The sequence below is a fragment of the Harmonia axyridis genome, chromosome 2 (genome assembly GCF_914767665.1).
Source record: "Harmonia axyridis chromosome 2, icHarAxyr1.1, whole genome shotgun sequence".
In the NCBI taxonomy this organism is placed as follows: domain Eukaryota; kingdom Metazoa; phylum Arthropoda; class Insecta; order Coleoptera; family Coccinellidae; genus Harmonia; species Harmonia axyridis.
Genome location: NC_059502.1, coordinates 6,850,751 through 6,869,753, shown reverse-complemented (window position 1 = coordinate 6,869,753; position 19,003 = coordinate 6,850,751). Strand labels below are relative to the sequence as shown.

Here is a 19,003-nt window from a genome sequence, read left to right as displayed (position 1 = left end):
ACGGAAGTTTCAAAAACCATACTTTTCCATTAGCGTAGGAGTTGGGGAGAAAAACATTCACTATCTCTTCAAAACCTTCACCAATTAAGACTTAAAAAAAATCCGCACAAGACATAGCTTATTATGATTAGAAAATGATTACGAAAGCTGTTTTCTGTACAATAAAAGGTTCCGAAGATATTCACAGAAAAATATGTATCTCGAGAATGGTTTTTTTTCTTATTTTTGGATGTGCTATGCGTCCTGAAGTCTTGCGCATATATTATAAAACACCCTATATATTTATAAGTTTCAATCCAGATGCAAGTAGGAAGCTGTTGAGCATCTCGTGTCTTACCAAACCGCAAAAAAACAAGAAAACGATATTCCTCTCCTGTGGAAACCCTTGATCGGACTTTTATTGGCGATAGACGCGGCAACGTCGATTCCAAAGATTTACGAGAAGGATTACATACATTCGCATTCCAAGGAATACAAGAGTTATTGACCAGATACAAAGAAATAGGAAATCGAAACGGCTGGCCAGATATAAGTAAGAAATATGGAACGCCATTGAGAGCAGCTGAACTTTATGCGCCTGCTGTTGGAGAACAGTCCCGTATGTCTCCTCCTTTCTTCCCGTTGGAACATAACATCCGCGACAGTGACGGCTCGTGAATAGTCATCGAGGGTGGGTGTTTATTTCATTTATTTATTTTATTTATTGAATATACCATTCTATAGCCGAGGCCAATTACAGAATGAGTAAATAAATATACAAGAAATGAAACTTAGAAGTATATACACTGAAAATAAAAAACATATAATGAAATCTAGAACAAAGCAAATGGAGCCAAGCTTAAGTGAAAAAAAAACTCATTGAGAAAAAAGCTCACGCCTAATTACCCACAGTAAAGCCTTGATCTCAGAACAGCCCTCCTCATGAAAAAGCAACAAGGTTAACTGTTGGCCCTGAGCTTTCTGTGTGCTTGGAAAAGACCAATAAAAGGATGGAGGAACTGCTGACAGGAGACTGTCAGTGCAAATATCTTTTGTACCGTATGGGCAAGTTAGCAGATGATGTTCTATCTCCTTTTCAGATAGCCTGCAAATCTCATCTGCAAATTTCCGGGGTTGACTGGCCTAAGGATACTCACTAGGTAACAGCCAAGGCTTCTAAGGATGTCAATAATAATAATAATAATAGCATTGCAGCAGCATTGAGAGGACTACACTGCCGAGAAATAAAGGAGGCAGGGGTCTTACGGACATCATGGAACTTGCTAGTGGGCAGATAGAAAGCCTACGGGAATACTTCAGAGATCAAGCAAGTACATCAGAGTTCTACAAAATACTGTGTGAAGCAGACGAATCAACACCTTTACAACTTCACAAGGAGCAATTTTCATACAACCACCAGACAAACCAAGAAAAATTGGATAGATGGAGAGAGAAGCCCCTGCATGGAAGACATTTCAACGAGGTGAACCAGGATCATGTCGACATTGAAGCGTCGAACTATTGGCTCACATCAGGTGCAATGTACCCAGAAACAGAGGGTTTTCTTTTAGCCATCCAAGATCAAGTGATCTCAACTAGAAATTACTGCAGGCATATCATAAAGGATCGAACTATTACCGACGATCGATGCCGATATGGGTGTCCAACAAATGAGACAATACAACATATCACGGGTGGATGTCAGATGTTTGCAGGAAATGAATATAAAGAGAGACACGATGCAGTAGGAAAGATATTACACCAAGAAATGGCAACTAAATTAACACTAATTCAATCTGAAAAAGTACCATACTACAAGTACCGACCGGAGACCATCCTGGAAAACGAACGCTATAAACTGTACTGGGATCGTACAGTTTTGACTGATAAAACAGTCCCTCACAACAGGCCAGATATATTGCTAGTTGATAAACATCAAAAGGCAGCTATACTCATCGACGTAGCAATACCTAATAACAACAACTTGCGTCAAAAAGAGGTCGAAAAAATTTCAAAATATAGGGACCTCGAATTTCAGATAAAGCGCCAGTGGGGAATGATATCAACGAGAACTATTCCAATTATCATCTCAACAACAGGAATAGTACCCAAAAATCTCAAGAGAAATATCAAGCAACTAGGGCTTAGTGAGTATATATGTAATGTAATGCAAAAAGCTGTTCTTTTAGGTACTGCAAGGACGGTGAGAAAATTCCTAGGAAGCGAAGGACAGGTCCAAGGATCGCGTGTAAGAGGACCAGAAGTTCGACGACAACCAGGGGGGCCACAAGGACCGGACACGACCGAGCTCTACCCTTCTGATATTTTGAATATCTGGGATTGAGTGAATGTTCCTCTTAGCGAGGAGTGAGAAGCCGACGGCGAGGAGAAATCCTACGCGTATAGGCAAAAGTCGGATAATAATAAAACAAGACAAACAGACAAACCAAGAAAAACTTAAAGATGGAGAGAGAAGCCCCTGCATGGAAGACATTTCAACGAGGTGAACCAGGATCATGTCGACATTGAAGCGTCGAACTATTGGCTCACATCAGGTGCAATGTACCCAAAAACGGAGGGTTTTCTTTTAGCCATCCAAGATCAAGTGATCTCAACTAGAAATTACTGCAGGCATATCATAAAGGATCGAACTATTACTGACGATCGATGCCGATATGGGTGTCCAACAAATGAGACAATCCAACATATCACGGGAGGATGTCAAATGTTTGCAGGAAATCAATATAAAGAGATATACGATGCAGTAGGAAAGATATTACACCAAGAATTGGCAACCATATAAAAACTAATTCATTCTGAAAAAATGCCATATTACAAGTACCGACCGGAGACCATCCTGGAGAACGAACACTATAAGCTGTACTGGGATTGTACAGTTTTGACTGATAAAACAGTCCCTCACAAGAGACCAGATATATTACTAATCGATAAACATCAAAAGACAGCATTACTCATCGACGTAGCAATACCAAATAACAACAACCTGCGTCGAAAGGAGGTCGAAAAAATTTCAAAATATAGGGACCTCGAATTTCAGATAAAGCGTCAGTGGAAAATGATATCAACAAAAACTATTCCAATTATCATCTCAACAACTGGAATAGTGCCCAAAAATCTCAAGAGAAATATCAAGCAACTGGGACTTCATGAGTATATATGTAATATAATGCAAAAAGCTGTTCTTTTAGGTACTGCAAGGACGGTGAGAAAATTCCTAGGAAGCGAAGGACAGGTCCAAGGATCGCGTGTAAGAGGACCAGAAGTTCGACGACAACCAGGGGGGCCACAAGGACCGGACACGACCGAGCTCTACCCTTCTGATATTTTGAATATCTGGGATTGAGTGAATGTTCCTCTTAGCGAGGAGTGAGAAGCCGACGGCGAGGAGAAATCCTACGCGTATAGGCAAAAGTCGGATAATAATAAAACAAGACAAACAGACAAACCAAGAAAAACTTAAAGATGGAGAGAGAAGCCCCTGCATGGAAGACATTTCAACGAGGTGAACCAGGATCATGTCGACATTGAAGCGTCGAACTATTGGCTCACATCAGGTGCAATGTACCCAAAAACGGAGGGTTTTCTTTTAGCCATCCAAGATCAAGTGATCTCAACTAGAAATTACTGCAGGCATATCATAAAGGATCGAACTATTACTGACGATCGATGCCGATATGGGTGTCCAACAAATGAGACAATCCAACATATCACGGGAGGATGTCAAATGTTTGCAGGAAATCAATATAAAGAGATATACGATGCAGTAGGAAAGATATTACACCAAGAATTGGCAACCATATAAAAACTAATTCATTCTGAAAAAATGCCATATTACAAGTACCGACCGGAGACCATCCTGGAGAACGAACACTATAAGCTGTACTGGGATTGTACAGTTTTGACTGATAAAACAGTCCCTCACAAGAGACCAGATATATTACTAATCGATAAACATCAAAAGACAGCATTACTCATCGACGTAGCAATACCAAATAACAACAACCTGCGTCGAAAGGAGGTCGAAAAAATTTCAAAATATAGGGACCTCGAATTTCAGATAAAGCGTCAGTGGAAAATGATATCAACAAAAACTATTCCAATTATCATCTCAACAACTGGAATAGTGCCCAAAAATCTCAAGAGAAATATCAAGCAACTGGGACTTCATGAGTATATATGTAATATAATGCAAAAAGCTGTTCTTTTAGGTACTGTAAGGACGGTGAGAAAATTCCTAGGAAGCGAAGGACAGGTCCAAGGATCACGTGAAAGAAGACCAGAAGTTCGACGAGAACCAGGGGGACCACAAGGACCGGACACGACCGAGCTCTACCCTTCTGATATTTTAAATATCTGGGATTCAGTGAATGTTCCTCTTAGCGAGGAGTGAGAAGCCGATGGCGAGGAGAAATCCTACGCGTATACGCAAAAGTCGGGGGATAATAATAATCCTACGATTTAAGCAGACGTAAGATATCACAACTGAATATTCACTGATTCGTTCGTTATTTTCAAAAATACATTTACCAAACTATGAAAGAGAGAATTTAAAATGTTACCCTGTTTCAATTCCTATGTCTTTCTCTGACGAGCCGCCACTGGCCCATTTCTTCCCGTAGGAACATAACATCCATAAGTAACAGTCTGAATGGCCTACAGGGACACATACAGCATCTCTTGCCTTGGATAACGCTACCGGATTCTCTCGGTCCGTTGAAATTAAATGGATCGGTTATCTCGCTTTAGGCTGAGGCCAAGCGAAAGCGATTTCGCGATTGTTGAGTTTGGTTAGGGCTGATTTCGTCGTCTATGATATCATCTCTTACCCGAACATTGATGAGAATGTTGTGAATGGCGCATGAAGGTATGCTTATCAATTGATGCACCCTTTCAAAGTGCTGAACTTCTTGATTTTAGCCTTCGAAATTTCTTGATCAGGCGATCAAAGCATCAGAAGCTAGAGCCAGCAACAGAGATTTACACCCGATTAAATGCAACTAACACTTGGGGTATTTGAGAGGAGGTCTGAAATTGACAAAATTTGGATCATTACTTCCAACACGAATAAAAAAAAATGAAGATAGCACTGGCGTGGAGCCACCAGCTTTTGAGCGCTCTTTTATTCTTGCACAAATTGCGAAACTGCATATAGATATACGTGATCTCCAAGGGCTCAATTGGCACGAATGATCCACACCTAAAGTAGACGCATAGATCATCACCAACCAACGTTATTGTTGTACTTTACTAACTAACCACTTCCAGTAGGTACAAATATTTCAGGTTTCAATTTATAGTGACTAGGGTAAAGGGTAGCCCTAAAGTCATGAATCAAAATCAAACAGCATTGGTGGTTAGGAAAGGGTTCATAAATCCTCCGGTTATATGTATATGTTTCGCCAATATGTCTACATCGGTTCACTCCATTACTACACAATATGTTTTACTCGGTATTATCGGTTGGAACTTTGGTTATGAAAAGCCGTTGGAGATTGGAGATATGCCGAAGGAGCAACACCATATTTGTCCTCTATCTATAATAGTATATGATGTTACTGATGTTGATTTCGCGGAAAAAAAAAGTTAAATACTTACGCCTTTTAATTTCTATAAACTTTTGTAGAAAATATATTACTTCTCAATAAAATAATTGTGCTAGGAAGATAAATACCAAGGTTGGTTAACTAACTCAAAATCATAGTACTTCAATGCTTACACTGTTTTTATGTAGCTATGTAGTTTAACAGATGAATAATTAATAAGTAGAAATGTAGGTTTATAACACGAGTAATTAAATGAAAAATATTTGTAATGTAATTAATCAGCGGTTGGGTTACAAAAAAAGTTTGGCTTTAAATAACAAAGTTCGAGTATCTTTAAAAAAATGTAGTTGGTTCCGCCCGGGATCGAACCGGGGACCTTCTGCGTGTGAAGCAGACGTGATAACCACTACACTACGGAACCTACTTAATAACAGAAAGCAAGAGAGAGTTCGTGAATTCTATATTTCCACTAGTGGATAAAATTATAGTAAACCATAAAAATGTGGTTCCGCCCGGGATCGAACCGGGGACCTTCTGCGTGTAAAGCAGACGTGATAACCGCTACACTACGGAACCTACTTAATAACAGAAAGCAAGAGAGAGTTCGTGAATTCTATATTTCCACTAGTGGATAAAATTATAGTAAACCATAAAAATGTGGTTCCGCCCGGGATCGAACCGGGGACCTTCTGCGTGTAAAGCAGACGTGATAACCGCTACACTACGGAACCTACTTAATAACAGAAAGCAAGAGAGAGTTCGTGAATTCTATATGTCCACGAGTGGATAAAATTATAGTAAACCATAAAAATGTGGTTCCGCCCGGGATCGAACCGGGGACCTTCTGCGTGTAAAGCAGACGTGATAACCGCTACACTACGGAACCTACTTAATAACAGAAAGCAAGAGAGAGTTCGTGAATTCTATATTTCCACTAGTGGATAAAATTATAGTAAACCATAAAAATGTGGTTCCGCCCGGGATCGAACCGGGGACCTTCTGCGTGTAAAGCAGACGTGATAACCGCTACACTACGGAACCAGTTGAAAAATTTAGTTGTGAGGAAACTGAAGAATGGTCAAAGTGAAAGTATGAACGGCGTTGATTACTAATTGGACAGAACGCTCGAATTCAAATATCAGAAGATCATAGTAAATATCCTATATGGGGACAGATGATGAGATGGATTTTAAGGAATCTAGATGATATATACAAAAATTGGGAAATTATTGGTATATCACCAATAAATCACTTTTATCTGTTGCCATTCAAATTAGTCATAGTGATTAATTTGTCTAATTTCTATGTAAATAAGGTCATCGAATATTCATCTTTAAAAAATTCCGAAAATATTGGTTCGACCGAAATTAAAGTTATCTAGTTAGTATTAAATGAGAACAAAATATCGTGCGTAATATGCGTCCTACAACTTCTGTTATATAATTTACTATTATTTTTGTATTCTCCATTTCGAAACGAATGAAGATCCAGGGCCAACTCATTACAAATCAATCAGTATACATGATTAATCGCAAATAAAACAACCGACTGATCCTCTCAAATTGGCAGAGCAAGTTCACAGCCAGTCAGACCGTTTTACGTGATTTTACCGAACCTGCAATTTGCGACACTTTGTCTGCAACAATTGCATTGATGTCGGCCGACAGAACCCGTACGTTGGTGGATCGGAACCCTAGTAGTTTATCACAAACACGCCATTTAATGAATTTCCCCCATAACTTCAGCAGCTAGCAAATTACAGCCTTCAGTGCCGTGCTGAGGCATTGAGTTATCAGGCAGCAATTGAAATTGTTCGGAAACATTTCGCTCGATTTAAGTTTGCTTCGGTAGTGGCGGTTTTTAGGGGAGTCTATTATCGATTGAGGGATGCGTTTTGTTCTCGTAGTGTTGGACTGTAACAATTATCCATGTCGTGATCCGGATTTCACAGCACTGTTTCAATGACATATGTCAAATAGAAATGTCATCCGAAACGTCATATGTTTAGTTGAAGGTTAGCTATTTAAAAATATTGGATATTTTATCTACTGCTGAAGGTGTGAAAATTATGACTACTTGACTTTATTTCAAGTCAAGCTCAATGCAAGTAGTGGTTATTCAATCTCAAGTTAAGTCAAGTTAAGTATTTATCAAGTACTTGAATCATATCAAGCTACTTGATTTTTAGTAGTTTTATTGTGTAGTGTCACATCAATAAAAAAATGATGAAATGAGAAGAAACTTTGCAAAAAACACTTTCATTCATAGAACTTATTGTATAAAAGAACCGAAAATATCAACTTTTCTGAAATAGAAACATGAAATAAATCTCAACAAAATGAAAAATAATGAAGTTTCTTAATATTGAGGAACCTCCAGGCTTTGTTTTATTTTATAATTTTCCATCCAGGATCTAAGACACATAAGGCATCTTATAAATTTGTCGCCTGAACTATTACGGGTTTTTGTTACTGTAAGAAGAGTTCTGGAAAATTGTCTTTCAACAGGAGCTGAGTATGCTGGCGTTGATAAAAAATCCTCGGCCATTTTGGCCAAGTTTGGAAAGATATTCCTGAAACTACCAAAATCTACCAAAAGATTTCATAGAAATGTGAGAAAACTACTAATAAAGTCACACTGGCGAATGCTCAGTCTCTCGGCGCTCGAGGAATCCCCTTATTTGGTCTGAGCGCGCACGAGATTGCAGAAATATATGCCGTGCGACGCGTGCATATCAAGCTCGAGTAATATCAAGTAGCTTGATATCAAGTCAAGCAATAAATATCTAAAATCAATTCAAGCTCAAGTATGTAATTTTTCACGAGCTTGATTTTCAAGTCAAGTAGTTGGTTGATTGAAATGTCAAGGTACTTGGCTTGATGAATCTCTACTCAGGCGTGTTCAATGGGCATCATCCTTATAAGAAATGAATGTGTCAGTACCAGATTAAGCAAGTCCTAAATTTTCTCTGTAACTATGCAATATGAGAATTCAGGACTCAATATGTGATTGCCGTTGTATTTTGTAGAGGAAACGAAAAAGCTTATCAAAAAAATAGAAAAATACCTAGATATTTTTATCTGCTTGGGTAAACTTTTTTATAACATTTTTGATTTGTTGGTGAGATTTTTCGAAATAACTCAAGCGTCGACTTCTTCTTGCGGTATATTCATATTCGAAAGTCACAACTTTATCCTTTGAGACCGTTTCAGACTCAAAATTCGCAAAACCTAATCATTGTGACGAAATTATAAACCAATCTATTGAGAGACAAACCACTCAGAAATTCAAACAGTGATCTATTCCATAGTATAAACAACGCGAATAAAAAATTAAAAAAAATTCAATAAAATAAAAATCCTGCCTCTAAATTTGAAAAATTCAGACTTCTTGACGAAAAGATAGCACTCTCGGATTCAAGCGCTCAAAAACTCATAGAAACCGTCCAGTCAAATCGATCTGATAGGACCTCGACCTGCGTCCATATAGAGATCGCTGATCCCTCCTCGACGTCCAGTTCTTAAATAGCAATTCCCGATTCCGGATCGAATATCTTGCAATCTTCGCAGAAATCCGGGGTTGGTAGTTTGCATGCTGAACGTCCCGGGCACAACTTCCCAAGTCAGCACTTTGCGCAAATCATCGTTAGGGAAAAAAAAGCGGTTATTAAAGTGGAAAATGACTGCGCTGAAAGCCATTAATATAATTGAAAATTTCCCGATTGAATATCGGAGAAAGGTAACTCCAATGGGACGGAAATAAATTATGATAGTTGGTGGGAGTTCGGTTGGGGAGGCAGGGGCGGATTTTGGTTTTTTTTAAGGGTATGGTGGATTTTCTTAATCTCTTGAAGAAATCACTGTTTAATTTTTTGAGTGGTTGTTTCCTAAACATATCACTTTATTAATTCCTTACAATGTCTGCAATTTTCAAATTTGGAACCAGGAATGATTAGCCTCGGCTTCAGTTAACACTTCATTTAAGAGGGATTTCTCTTAGGGATTCATTAAGACAAATATCTTGACATTTCAATCAACTACTTGACTGCTGAGATGGCAATGATCTGTGATGAAGCCAGTGAGGAGATGTAGCTTGTCCTTACTCTGATCAAGATCCTTTTTGGATCGTACAAAGAAACTTTTCAGAATAGTTCTTCCCTGGAAGCAGGAATTCATCAAGCCAAGTAGCTAGACATTTCAACCAACTACTTGACTTGAAAATCAAGCTCGTGAAAAATTACATACTTGAGCTTGACTTCACTTGTTTTTAGATATTTATTGCTTGACTTGATATCAAACCACTTGATATTACTTGAGGTTGATATGCACGCGTCGCACGGCATATATTTATGCAATCTCGTGCGCGCTTAGACTAAATAAGAGGATTTCTAGAGCGTCGAGAGACTGAAGCATTCGCCAGTGTGACTTTATTAGTATTTTTCTCACATTACTATGGAATATATTAGTAGATTTTGGTAGTTTCGGAAATATCTTTCCAAACTTCGCCAAAATGGCTAGGATTTTTTATCAATGCCAGCATCTTCAGATCCTGTTGAAAGACAATTTTTCAGAGCTGCTCTTACAGTTACAAAAATTCGGAATAGGTTAGGCGATAAATCTATAAGATGCGTCATGTGTCTTAGTTCCTGCATGGAAAATTATGAAATCAAGCAAAGCCTGAAGGTTTCGCAATATAAAGAAACTTAATTTTTTTATTTTGTTATGATTTATAGTTATTCAATTTATGTTTCTATTTAAAAAACGTCGATATTTTTGGTTCTTCTATAAAGGGTGTTTTTTCGAGGTATATAACTTTAAGTTGGCATTACTGTTCAAGATGGCGATTAACAGCTGTTCACGTTTTGGACCTGTGAATTGGCCTCCATGATCTTGTGATTTAACACCGCTAGACTACTTTCTGTGGGGTTATATAAAGTCATTGGTCTATGCGGATAAGCCACAAACCCTTGACCATTTGGAAGACAACATTCGCCGTGTTATTGCCGATATACGGCCACAAATGTTGGAAAAAGTCATCGAAAATTGGACGTCCAGATTGGACTACATCCGAGCCAGCCGTGGCGGTCATATGCCAGAAATCAAATTTAAAATGTAATGCCACAAGATTATCTTGCGGATGAATAAAATTCATGTCAATCGAATAATCCATCGTTGTTTTATTGCAATTTAAAGTTCCATAGCTCTAAAAAAACACCTATCACAATAAGTTCAATAAATCTCATTTCATCATTTTTTTATTGATGTGAATCTACACAATAAAACTGCTAAAAATCAAATAGCTTGATGTGATTCAAGTACTTGATAAATAAATACTTGACTTGGCTTGAGATTGAAAAACTACTACTTGACTTGAGCTTGACTTGAAATCAAGTCAAGCTCAAGCCAAGTAGCTTGAGAACCAAGCCAAGCCGTGAATCCCTAAAAACCTCGGTTGCTGCTTTCTGAGATATTGGTCGGTTTTAACAGCTTCCATTTGGATCATTTCCAAATTCGGAAATGTCTTAAAGATATTCTAATCAGTAGATAATTCAGTGCCTCATAAGTAGTAACGAATATATCATAAATTCACAAAACCTGCAAACAACTCACGATGAAATTATAAGCTGTAAGCTTCCGATCAAAATCGCCCAAGTTCAAGAAAACGCAACATAACTTTTTCTGTCGTGAACTCTTCAAGAATTCATTGTAAGCTCTCATTCTCATCCCACCCGAAGCGGATATTGGCAATCTAATATAACAATCTAAGAACTGATTTCACAATGGCCACGGAGAAAATAACATCGGGAAATCTATAAGGATGAACCCGGTTAGATTTCATTAAGGAAAGTATGGTTACGCAAACCCCAAACCCCCCCTCTCCAGAAGGACGCTGGGGACCCGCGTTGCAGATCCAATTGGGACCGATCTCATAACTTAGCCAATATAAGGACGTTTCCAGATTTCTGGGTATACTTGAGATCTTTTTCAGATAAGGGCAGGACTGGCATTGAGAGGATTGATAGGTTTACATGGTTGTGTGTTCACTTCTCTGAAAGATATTGTTACATCCTCTTGGTGATGATATTTTGTTGGTAGTCAGAGTATCTAAAGGGTGTTTTTTTAAGAGCTATAGAACTTTAAATTGCAATAAAACAACGATGGATTATTCGATTGACATGAATTTTATTTATCCGCAAGATAATCTTGTGGCATTACATTTTAAATATGATTCCTGGCATATGACCGCCACGGCTGGCTCGGATGTAGTCCAATCTGGACGTCCAATTTTCGATGACTTTTTCCATCATTTGTGGCCGTATATCGGCAATAACACGGCGAATGTTGTCTTCCAAATGGTCAAGGGTTTGTGGCTTATCCGCATAGACATAGACCAATGATTTTACATAGCTCCACAGAAAGAAGTCTAGCGGTGTTAAATCACAAGATATTGGAGGCCAATTCACAGGTCCAAAACGTGAAATTAGGCGGTCACAAACGTGTCTTTCAATAAATCGATTGTGGCACGAGCTGTGTGACATGTTGCGCCGTATTGTTGGAACCACAGCTCCTGGACATCATGGTTGTTGAATTCAGGAATGAAAAAGTTAGTAATCATGGCTCTATACCGATCACTGACTGTAACGTTCTGGCCATCATCGTTTTTGAAGAAGTACGGACCAATGATTCCACCAGCCCATAAAGCGCACGAAACAGTCAGTTTTTCTGGATGTAACGGTGTTTCGACATACACTTGAGGATTAGCTTCACTCCAAATGCGGCAGTTTTGTTTGTTGACGTAGCCATTCAACCAGAAGTCGCTTCATCGCTAAACAAAATTCGCTTATGAAAATCGGGAACAACGGCAATCTCATTTTGCACTATTTGCTAGCATTTTTCAGGCGTGAGTCTATTCATGATGAATTGACAAACCAAACTGAAAATAAATCACTTGACAGCTGTTTAATCGGTGGCCATCTTGAACAGTAATGCCAACTTAAAGTTATATACCTCGAAAAAAACACCCTTTATAAGCGCACACGAGATTGCAGAAATATATGTCGTCGACGCGTACATATCAAGCTCAAGTAATATCAAGTACCTTGATATCAAGTTAAGCAATAAATATCTAAAATCAAGTCAAGCCAAGCTCAAGTTTGTAATTTTTCACGAGCTTGATTTTCAAGTCAAGTAGGTGGTTAAAATGTCGATCTACTTGGTTTGATGAATACCTGCTTCCAGGGAAGAACTATTCTGAAAAGTTTCTTTGGAACTTCAATACTGTACGATCCAAAAGGGATCTCACTGGCTTTATCACCGATCATTGCCATCTCAGGAGTAACTAATGAGGATAGAGATATCAGAAACTAAGGAATGTATATTATGTCTCATGTCACTTTGACTTTGGTTTGTGTCGACAAAACAGGAACTCTTGAAGTATTGAAAGCCAATAGTCAAGCCATGATTGACGTCATACGGCCAGATTTATTGGGAAAAGTAAAAAAAGTGAAAAACTGGACAGATGAAATGGGCCTGGCAGATTTATGCCGGAAATTATCTACCAGATTATTATAACAAAAAATTCATTCTTACGATACTTCTGTCTTGTATTATCATTTGAAGTTCTCAAGGTCTTGGAAAAACACCCATCAATTTTTACTTCTACTTGTCTGCTCAAATATAGTCTTTTGACATCCATAAGACAAAAGTCACAGAATTCACCTAAATCCTCATCTGAAACATCAACATTTACATTAAATACACCTCAAAAAGCATTCTGCATGATCTTCCAGCATTCTGATCAACATGCCTATGCATCTAACGTCACCTATAAAAAAATGCAGGTACGCGGCCTTCACATACTTAAGTACCTACTTCTCTCAAGTCATGTAGCCAACATCTCATCAACAGGGTCTAACGCAACTTCTGCATGCCATAGCCAACTGGTTGTATGCACGCGTGGTATCATTGAGCGTTTCAATTTTTTCAAATCGATAATTTCAATTAAAATGTGAAAAAGTTGCAACATGCATCGATGCCGTTAAGTCGATTGTTCAATTATTATTCAATATCGAAAAGTTGCGTAAGACACCTGTTTGTAACGTTAAACAGCAACAAAGAAGTCGATGATGTGATGTAATGTATTTTTCCATTATCGTCAAGTATGTAATCTTGATTTCTGAGAATGCGGTTATGAATAGGGTGATTGTAGGTTGTAGAATAGATCTTTATGGAATTTAATGTAGGGTTTTGTATAGCAAGAACTAAAAACTTCTAACACTTCTTTTTCAATGACTGAAAATGGAGAAAAACATTTACGGAGCTTTCACCTGCATTTGGTTTGTTATTTTCAATATTTAACATTTCGAATCACAAAAAAGCCTTCTGTTTAATTTCCCAACCTAACCTCACCTGAAATTTTCCCAAATTTACGATTTGGAATGAGTAAAATTCAAATAATATTTGAAATAATCTCATCCAGAGCTTTTCCCAGAAACTAAAGAGATATTTAAATTGAATTTGGTGCAAAAATCACTCAGAAAATTTCAAAAGTTGCTGCTTCTTCTTCAAATATTCAAATGCAAAAGGTTATAGGTAAATAGTGAGAATACATCAGTTTGGTAAAATTACGAAAATTTCTTAAATTTGTTTTATAGTCATGAATACACAGGATATTGTTTTCCGTAGGGCATCTGCAACAAATTTGGTGAATGCTGAGGCAGATTTAATTACTATAAAGAGGCATAGGGGATGGAGATCCTCAAAGTTATATTGAAGGTAGGTTGAGGAATCTTTGAAAAATAAAGTGGACATAGCAGCTAAAATATTTGAAACTTCATCATGTCTCTCGTTGTAATTTTTTTATGTCTATAGTAAATAAACATTATATATATATTCCGACCGTTTGTATTTCAATGCTCAGCTCAAATGCAATAATTGCCTTCGATAAAAATCGCCTGTGATTGTCGGTTTTAACAACTCATAATACACTTCGCCGAGCTGGTCCCACTAAATACTGAGCATGACCTTGGAACCGTGAATATTCGGTTTGGCCGTCGACGTAGAAGCATGACCGGGTTATCCCTATGATTTTCTGCGCTTTGGATTATCGTAATGGAACCATTTCGTCTCCAGTCACAATGCGATACAATCCTTTCCATCTTTGCCTTGCAAGCAGATGTTCTCAAGCAAACAAATGCCGTGTAACATGTCTCGGCTTCAACTCTTACGGCACCCGATTTCCTTGTTCCTGAATCATTTCCATGACTTTCAGGCGTTTTGAAATGGCTTGTTGCGTCACTATCAATGATCCTGGCAATTCTTGTTGCGTTTGACACGAGTCTTTATCAAGTAGTGCTTCCAATTCTGTATCTTCGGGAACCTTCTGTCTTCCACCGGCCTTCGACATCAAAATCATCGTTTTTGAAGCGTTTGAACCACTCTCGGCGCTTTCTTTCACTAGTATCGGCCTCACCATAGGTATTTGAGAGCATTCGATGAGTCTAAGCAGCAGATTTCTTCATATCAAAGCAGAAAATTAAAATCTTCCACAAATGACGAGAATTTGGCTCGTAAGCTGACATGTTTAATCGAGAACAACTTTATGATGCAGAATAGTTATTTAAAATACAAGTGCAGAAGGCATTGATATTCTTCCACGAGTTCAAAATTCAAAAACGAGCCACGAAGTGGCGAGTTTTGGAATGAACGAGTGGTAGAATGAGCCTTCTGTACGAGTATTATACATTATTTTCTCTAATTCATTGCATTTTCATTGAAATTAATGAAATATTTCCATAAATATATTTTAGTGATTTTTGCATTGAAAAATGTTGATTGGCAGAACTGATTTCTTTAAAGAAAATTGATGAATTGACAGATAAAGCCGTGGCGGAAAGTTCGGAGTACCAACATAGAATAATAAAATATAACCATGAAAACTGTGCGTTTCTGATATATTCTCGCACGATTTTGTTCTACAAGATGTGGAAGAATGAACGGAATAACCACAGAATTAGAGAAACAAATCGACTAATATTTCGATGGCGTTATGTTTACAAATATCTATGCTTATTGTAAGATATCTACAATCTATTTCTATTTATTTCGACTACCACTTACCGCTACAGTAAAACGGCGGAAGCAAAGTTGTACACCTAATACAAAAAGAGAAAAACCTACTGTTACTTAATTTAATTGTATTGACAAAATATCATTGTCCTTTTAAAGTCTTGAATGAAGAAGAATAGTTGTACTACCTACAAAAATGGCTATTATTCCTCGGGAATAATTACTTTCATAACCTACACGTGGGATAATTTACTATTCTTTATACCTCACATATTTTTCAAAAATTTTCACATTGCATCCCGTTCCGAATGAATTTTTTAAAACCAGAAGATACAGCGCCGGCCCTAATCTCGAAAATCACGCTGAGAAACTACCCCAAGATGCATTCCTGAAAAGAGATCGGTCATGTGCCCCATTAAGACTTCCATTCCGTCCCATTAACTGCTCCAGGAAACTCATATTAGGTGGTAAAATGTGAAAAATGTCGGAGATGCAAAATAATAATATGCCGTAAATATATAAGTTTATAACGCGGCCGCAGTTGTCCTCTTTTATGCCATCGTAAGTTCCTTCTAACTTTATTCTCGCTTTTCGGCGTTGTTCGTTTGTGAAATACCATTATGTATTTCTTGGGGAAGAGATGAGGTTTTGTTTATTTGTCTTCGTTTCCACGTTTTACGCGACTGTGGTGGAATTTACCTATGTTTCATTCGGGATAGGTGTCGTAAAAACTGTTCATTTCGTATTCTGGCGATGCTTCGTTTTAGTGTATGTAGATGTTGGCGAAAATTTGGGATTTTCTTCATGATTGGACATAGGGGTTTATCAGCTTTGGATGTTATTTGGGAAGAACGGCTCTATTGAGCAGTCTGCCTCTCTGTTTTTTGAAGGTGGTTCACAGCAATGTTCAAGTGACACTCATTGAATGGAATTGTTGACTTGTAAATACTATTAGATTAGTTCAACTTTCTGAAAAATTCAGGTATGTAGGAAAAATTTATATTAGCAACTAATACACACATAAAAAAGCGAAAACATTGATTTTTTGCAAGATCCTTCATTCATTGTCTTGAATAACTCTTTCTGTTATTAAGACGGTAGGTCTTGACAAGACCAAGTATGATTTGTCCTATGCCAAATTTATTGGTGTACAACTTTACTTCCGTCGTTCTGCAATAGATGGCTGTAGCGGTAAGTGGTAGTCGACATAAATAGATCGTAGATGCAATACAATAAGCTAAGGTATTTGTGAACATAACGCCATCGAAATATTTGTCGATTTGTGTCTGCATCATAAAGTTATTCTCGGTTAAACATGTCAGCTTATGAGCCAAATTCTCGTCATTTGCGGGAGGTTTTAATTTTCTGCTTTAATATCAAGAATTCTGCGGTTGAGGGTCATCGAATGCTCTCAAATACCTATGGTGAGGCTACTTACAGTGAAAAACTTGTTGAGAGTGGTTTCAACGCTCCAAGAAAGATGATTTTGACGTCGAAGACCAGCATGGCGGTGGAAGAGAGAAGGATTTCGAAGATACAGAATTGGCGGCATTACTTGTTCAAAACTCTTGTAAAACGCAATAAGAATTATCAGGATCATTGGGAGTGACGCAACAAGACATTTCAAAACGTCTGAAAGTCATGGGAATGATTCAGAAACAAGGAAATTGGGTGCCGTACGAGTTGAAGCCGAGAGATGTTGAACGGCGTTTGTTTGCTTGGGAACATCTGCTTGCAAGGCAAAGTCAGAAGGGATTGTATCGCATTGTAACTGCGGAAAATGGGTTCATTACGATAATCCCAATCGCAGAAAATCATTGAGATATCTCGGACATGCTTCCACGTCAACTGCCAAACCAATAATATTCATGGTTCCAAGGTCATGTTCTGTATTTGGTGGGACCAACTCGGCGTAGTGTATTATGAGTTGTTAGAACCGACTGAAACAATCACAGGCCATCACTTGTTCTGTGCACTGGCCGTCTAGATCCATGTTGGCTGTTAAATTATTTGTCTTCAAGATTACCATGATATTTGTCGTTTTTAGATCAATTAACATGACCTTCTTCATATCCTCTCTCCCAGACAGTATCTTTTATCATTTGTAAGGATACCTCACTGTCAATGAATATGACCTTGTCGTCAGCATATCTTACATATGTTGTTCAGTATCACCCTGTTAACCTTGATAACTTTGATCTCCCTTGAAAATTTTCTCACAGTACGCATTAAACAAAAACGGTAAGAGAATACAACCCTGCCTGTCAATATTTCCAATCTCATTCAATCCCAAGATCATATCAGCCTAATTGGAAAAAACAATCGGGCCCGAACAGAAGCTCCAATGGAGCCTTTCAACATAGAAAACGATTCAATTCCAATACAATCGAAGTTGAAAGTCCAAACTGCATCTGACCAACGCCAAACTCTGCAACGAAACTTTCAGGGGCAAAACGAACGAGTTGGAAAACAATCCCAGGCACCCCAGGACCAGATTAGGGGTAGTTTCGGAAGCAATTATCCGGTTCAGATATTTTCCTCTCGGAAATGATTTTCCTCTTACGGATCCCGATTATTTCATTTCACCTCAAGTTGTCGAAAACTGCGCTCGCGAAACGGCTGGTGTAAACCTGGATTAGGGGCGGGGGTGTTATGAGCAGGGAAAATTGTTTTCCCGGATATTAGAGGTGTAACACTGGACTTAGCCGGATTGGGATCTATTTCTGTGAGGGCTGAAGGATGCTATTGAGAATTCTATGTTTACTTATCGATGGTGTTGGTGTGCCGATAGATTCGAAGCACTTGGATTAAGTGGGACATAGAAATTTATCGATCAGCTGTGAAGTAACAGAGTTTCATAGCTTTCAGCTTTCATAAAATACAGGATTTTACTAAATGAGAGATTCTCCGGCTAATTTTAAGAAAGAAAAGTCCTGTTAATAAAGGGTATTTTTTTTAGAGCTATAGAACTTTAAATTGCAATAAAACAACGATGGATCATTCGATTGACATGAATTTTATTTATCGATAATCTTGTGGCATTACATTTTAAATATGGTTTCTGGCATATGACCGCCACGGCTGGCTCGGATGTAGTCCAATCTGGACGTCCAATTTTCGATGACTTTTTCCAACATTTGTGGCCGTATATCGGCAATAACACGGCGAATGTTTTCTTCCAAATGGTCAAGGATTTGTGGCTTATCCTCATAGACCAATGACTTTACATAGCTCCACAGAAAGTAGTCTAGCGGTGTTAAATCACAAGTTCTTGGAGGCCAATTCACAGGTCCAAAAAGTGAAATTAGGCGGTCACCAAACGTGTCTTTCAATAAATCGATTGTGGCACGAGCTGTGTGACATGTTGCGCCGTCTTGTTGGAACCACAGCTCC

At 38.2% G+C, this 19,003-nt stretch overlaps 5 non-coding genes across 5 annotated transcripts; all 5 read right to left on the bottom strand.

The window, feature by feature from the left end:
* Positions 1 to 5,891: 5,891 nt before the first annotated feature.
* On the bottom strand, positions 5,892 to 5,964 carry Trnav-cac. Its single transcript has one exon. It is a non-coding gene; the product is annotated as a tRNA-Val (tRNA).
* An 82-nt stretch (positions 5,965 to 6,046) lies between these two features.
* Trnav-uac lies at positions 6,047 to 6,119 on the bottom strand. The gene has a single exon. It is a non-coding gene; the product is annotated as a tRNA-Val (tRNA).
* An 82-nt stretch (positions 6,120 to 6,201) lies between these two features.
* Positions 6,202 to 6,274, bottom strand: Trnav-uac. Its single transcript has one exon. It is a non-coding gene; the product is annotated as a tRNA-Val (tRNA).
* An 82-nt stretch (positions 6,275 to 6,356) lies between these two features.
* On the bottom strand, positions 6,357 to 6,429 carry Trnav-uac. The gene has a single exon. It is a non-coding gene; the product is annotated as a tRNA-Val (tRNA).
* An 82-nt stretch (positions 6,430 to 6,511) lies between these two features.
* Trnav-uac lies at positions 6,512 to 6,584 on the bottom strand. Its single transcript has one exon. It is a non-coding gene; the product is annotated as a tRNA-Val (tRNA).
* Positions 6,585 to 19,003: the final 12,419 nt, after the last annotated feature.